The sequence below is a fragment of the Sarcophilus harrisii genome, chromosome 6 (genome assembly GCF_902635505.1).
Source record: "Sarcophilus harrisii chromosome 6, mSarHar1.11, whole genome shotgun sequence".
Taxonomy (NCBI): Eukaryota; Metazoa; Chordata; class Mammalia; order Dasyuromorphia; family Dasyuridae; genus Sarcophilus; species Sarcophilus harrisii.
The window spans coordinates 135,311,156-135,316,273 of NC_045431.1; the positions used below are offsets into that span (position 1 = coordinate 135,311,156).

Sequence of the window (5,118 nt, forward strand, 5' to 3'; positions counted from 1 at the left end):
AAGCTTAAGCTGAGGAGGTCTGGTCTTGGTTTTTTGGGCAATCCCATATATTGCTTAATAAATCAATATGTTCAGAAGCTTGAACTCGCCCACCACAACTTCATCTGTGTCTAAAACCTTTCAACATCTGGTTTAAAGTCTCAGAGAGAGAAGTAAAAAGGGTAACCTTATGATGTTCCACCACCCTTTTTCCCCTCTCATGGTCACCAGTGAATCATCACCAGTGATGATTTTTTTTTTTACCTCCTGTTAGGTAAGAAAGGAATCTGACTACATACTTCTACCATAGCTCTATGCTCAAATTTTATTTAGCATCTTCTGGAAGTTCACACAGGTCAGCCTGGAAGAAAGAACACACACCCAGTAAGCACTGTAATTTACTGGCACTTTCCTTTGAATATATCGAGTACAAATTATATGGTTTTTTTTGTTGTCATCTACTGCCATCTTGTGCTTCACGTTGGTTATAACTGGATCTTAACTGTTTTGTAATGTCTGTAATACACAAGATGGTGCTTTTAACCCACTTCATACCTTTGCCTATGTGTGCATAGAATAAAGCAGGCTTCTGCCTTCAAAGTTCCTTATCTGAATACATACACACACAAATACACATGTAAAATCTATTTTTTGATCTTCTAAATCTATTGTTCATTTATAAATTCTCCATTTAACTATAATTGTGAGTATATTTTCTTTTAATCTCTTTTTTATGAGTATTATGAATTTTGAAAGAATTAATTCATATATTGGAATTTATTAGGATTTAGGAAGTTGCTTCTACTTGCATATGTGCAAGTATTTTTAAAAAGGAAAATTGTCTATTGGGGAAAAGGTGAGAAAGGCAAAAGACTCATGATGCTCCAAAAATAACAAAAAGGATAAGAATAGGATAGAATCCATGATTTCAATCATATAGGAAGCTTCCCAAATGAAAGATATGCTCTATTACTCAGATGGGTAACTTCCTTGTAGCTCCTCAATTTAGAAGGTTGCCTGGCCTTAGAAGATGGGGAAGTTGTGATTTATGTGATCAGGGTAATTTATATCTAGAGTTCATTGCTCTAAGCTTCCTTTTTATATTTTTTATTATACCTTTTTTATTTACATAACATATGCATGGGTAATTTTTCAACAATGACCCTTATAAAACCTTCTGTTCCAAATTTTCCCCTTCTCTCCCCCCCCCCACTCACTCCCCTAGATGGCAGGTAGTCCAATGCATGTTAAATATGTTAAAATATATGTTAAATCCAATATATATCATATATATATACACATATTTATACACTTATCTTGCTGCACAATGAAAATCAGATCTAAAAAGAAAGAAAAAAATTTGAGAAGGAAAGCAAAAATGCAAGCAAACAACAGAAAGAGTGGAAATGCTATGTTGTGGTCCACACTCATTTCCCATAGTTCTCTCTCTGGGTGTGAATAACTCTCTTCATTACTGAACAATCAGTAAAATAGTTTCTTGGGACCTTGTTTGGCATAGCACTGAATAAATGGATTAGGTAGTATTGTCATCTTTATTATATTCGCTCAATCTATCCAAGAGCATTGATATTTTTCCAATTATTTAGATCTGACTTTATTTGTGTGGAAAAATGTTTTATAGTTTTGCTCATATAGTTCCTGACTTTCCTTTGGCAGACAGATTCTCAAATATTTTATTCTATCAAAAGTTATTTTAAATGAATTTCTCTTTGTAGCTCTTGCTGTTGGATTTAGTTAGTGATGTATAAAAATGATGATGATTTATGTATATTTATTTTGTATCCTGAAATGTTGCTAAAGTTATAAATTATTTCTAATAGCTTTTTAGTTGATTCTCTAGGGTTCTCTAAGTATACCATCATATCATCTGCAAAGAGTGATAATCTGGTTTCTTCATTACCTATCCTAATTTCTTCAATCTCTTTTTCATCTCTTATTGCTGAAGTTAGCATTTCTAATACAATATCGAATAGTAATGGTGATAGTAGGCAACCTTGTTTCACTCCTGATCTTATTGGGAATGGTTCTAGTTTAGGTTTTAAATAGATGCTACTGACTATTTTAAGGAAAATATATAATCTCCTATAATATATAATCTTCCTATAATCTCTAGAGTTTTTAATAGGAATGGGTGTTGGATTTTGTCAAATGCTTCTTCTGCATCTATTGAGAGAATCATGTGGTTTTTGTTCATTTGGTTATTGATAAAGTCAATTATGCTAATAGTTTTCCTAATATTGAGCCAGCCCTGCATTCCTGGTATAAATTCTACTTGGTCATGGTATATTATCTAGGGGATGATTTTCTATAATCTCTTTGCTAATATTTTATTTAAAATTTTTGCATCTATATTTTTTTAGGGAGATTGGTCTATAATTTTCTTTCTTTGATTTCATACTACCTGGTTTAGGTATCAGTACAATGTCTGTGTCATAAAAGGAATTTGGTAATACTCCTTCTTTTCCTATTTTTTTCAAATAGTTTATATAGTATTGGAGTTAATTGTTCTTTAAATGTTTAGTAGAATTCATATATAAATCCATCTGGTCCTGGGGATTTTTCCTTAGGAAGTTGATTAATAGCTTGTTCTTTCTTTTTCTAAAATGGGAATATTTAAGAAATTTACTTCCTCCTCTGTTAATCTGAGCAATGTATATTTTTGTAAATATTCCTCCATTTCACTTAGATTATCAAATTTATTGGCATAAAGTTAGTCAAAGTAACTCCTAATTATTGCTCTAATTTCCTCTTCATTAGTGGAAAGTTCTCCCTTTACATTTTTAAGACTAACAACTTGATTTTCCTCTTTCTTTTTTCTAATCAAATTTACTAAAGGTTTATCTATTTTATTTATTTATTCATTAGTTTTTACTTTCAATTTTATTAACCTCTCCTTTTATTTTTAGAATTTCAACTTTGGTAATTGATTGGGGGGTAGGGGTGGGAGGTTAATTTGTTCTTTTTCTAGCTGTTTTAGTTGCAAGCCCAATTCATTGATATCCTCTTTCTCTATTTTATGCAAGTATGTCTCTAGAAATATAAAATTTCCCCTTATTAACACTTTGGCTGCATCCCACAAATTTTGGTATGTTGTCTCATTATTGTCATTCTCTTGGATGAAATTACTAATTGATTTGCTATTTCACCCATTCATTCTTTAGGATGAGATTATTTAGTATCCAATTACTTTGGCTTTATATTGAATGTAATTTTAATTCATTGTGATCTGAAAAAAATGCATTTGCTATTTCTGCCTTTCTGCATTTGATTTTGAGATCTTTTGTCCTAATATATGATCAATTTTTATATAAGTTCCATGAACTGCTGAGAAGAACATGTACTCCTTTCAGTCTCCATTCAATTTTTTTTAAAGATCTATCACACCTAACTTTTCTAGTACTCTATTTACCTCTTTAATGTCTCTTTGTTTATGTTATGGTTTGATTTATCTATTTCTGAGAGTGCAAGGTTGAGGTCTCCCACTATTATAGTTTTGCTGTCTATTTCTTCTTGCAGCTTTCTTAATTTCTCCTTTAAGAATTTGGATGCTATACAAATTAGTGCATATATATTTAGTATTCATATTGCTTCATTATATATGGTACCCTTTAGCAAGATGTAGTTTCCTTCCTTATTTCTTTTAATTAGATAAAGTTTTGCTTTTGCTTGATTTGAGATCAGGATGGCTACCCCTGATTTTTTTTTTTTACTTTGCCTGAAGCATAGTGGATTCTGTTCCAGCCTTTTACCTTTACTCTGTATGTATCACTGTGCTTAAAATGTGTTTCTTGTAAACAACATATTGTAGGATTCTGGCTTTTAATCTAGTCTGCTATCTGCTTCCACTTCATTGGAGAGTTTACCACTTTCACATTTACAGTTAAAACTACTAATTCTATATTTCCTGCCATCTTTTTATCCTCAGATTATACTTTTCTCTCTCCATTTCCCCTTTCCCTCCTCCCCAGTATTTAATCTATGAGCACTACTTGCCTCAAGCAACCATCCCCTTTTTGAAGCCCTCCCCCTCTCCCTTTCTTATACCTTTCCCCTACTATTTCTGTATCCCCTTACATTTAGCCTACCCCTTTCCTTTTCACCTTTTTCTTCCCACTTTTCAATAAGGTGAGAAAAGTTTCTCTGTAAATCAAATATATTTCATATTTTCTCTTTGAGCCAAATTTGAAAAGAGTAAGATTCACACAATGTTCATCCCCCTCCCTTTTTTCCCTCAAATATAATAGGTTTCCTTTTCCTCTTCCTGAGACTTAATTTCCCTCATTTTGTCTCCATTTTCCCTTTTTTTCTGGTACAATTCCCTTTCTACTTTTAGTTTCTTTTTTATATTATAACCATAAAATCAAATTATACATGCACTCTATATTTATGCCCATAACAGAAATACAGTTCTCAAAATTTCTTTTTACCTTTGTATGCTTTTCTTGAGTCCTATATTTGAAGGTTAAAGTTTTTGTTTATCTTTGGTCTTTTCAGCTGAAATAAATGGAATTCACCGTTTTCATTAAATGCCCATCTTCTTCCCTGGAAGAAAATGCTCAGTTTAGTGGGATAATTTATTCTTAGCTGCATCCCAAGTTCCTTTGCCTTTCAGAATATCAGATTCCAGGCCCTTTGATCCTTTAATATGGAAGCTGCTAGATCCTGAGTAATCCTTATTGTGGCTCCTCAGCATTTGAATTGGATTTTTTTTTCTAGCTACTTGTAATATTTTTCCTTGTTTTGATAGTTTTGAAATTTAGCCACAATATTCCTTGGAGTTTTAAATTTGGGGGTCTCTTTCAGTAGGTGATCAATGAATTTTTTCAATGGCTATTTTACCTTCTGATTCTATGACATCTGGACAGTTCTTTTTGATGATTTCCTGAAAAGTTATGTCTAGGCTCTTTTTTTATCATGTTTTTCAGAGCGTCCAATTATCCTTAGATTATCTCTCCTAAATCCATTTTCAGTTGTTTTTACCCAAGTAGGTATTTTACATTTTTTCTATTTTTTTCATTTTTTTGGTTTTGCTTGATCAATTCTTGATGTCTCATGAAATCATTCATTCCCATTTGTTCAGTTCTGTTTTTTAGTCAATTATTTTCTTTCTTTATTTTT

At 31.8% G+C, this 5,118-nt stretch overlaps 1 long non-coding RNA gene across 1 annotated transcript; it reads right to left on the minus strand.

Moving 5' to 3' along the window:
• Positions 1–281: 281 nt before the first annotated feature.
• LOC116420006 lies at positions 282–4,468 on the minus strand. The gene is made up of 2 exons (XR_004230337.1): positions 4,428–4,468; positions 282–340 (listed from the first exon to the last, which is right to left on the minus strand). It is a non-coding gene; the product is annotated as an uncharacterized LOC116420006 (long non-coding RNA).
• Between the last annotated feature and the right edge of the window lie 650 nt (positions 4,469–5,118).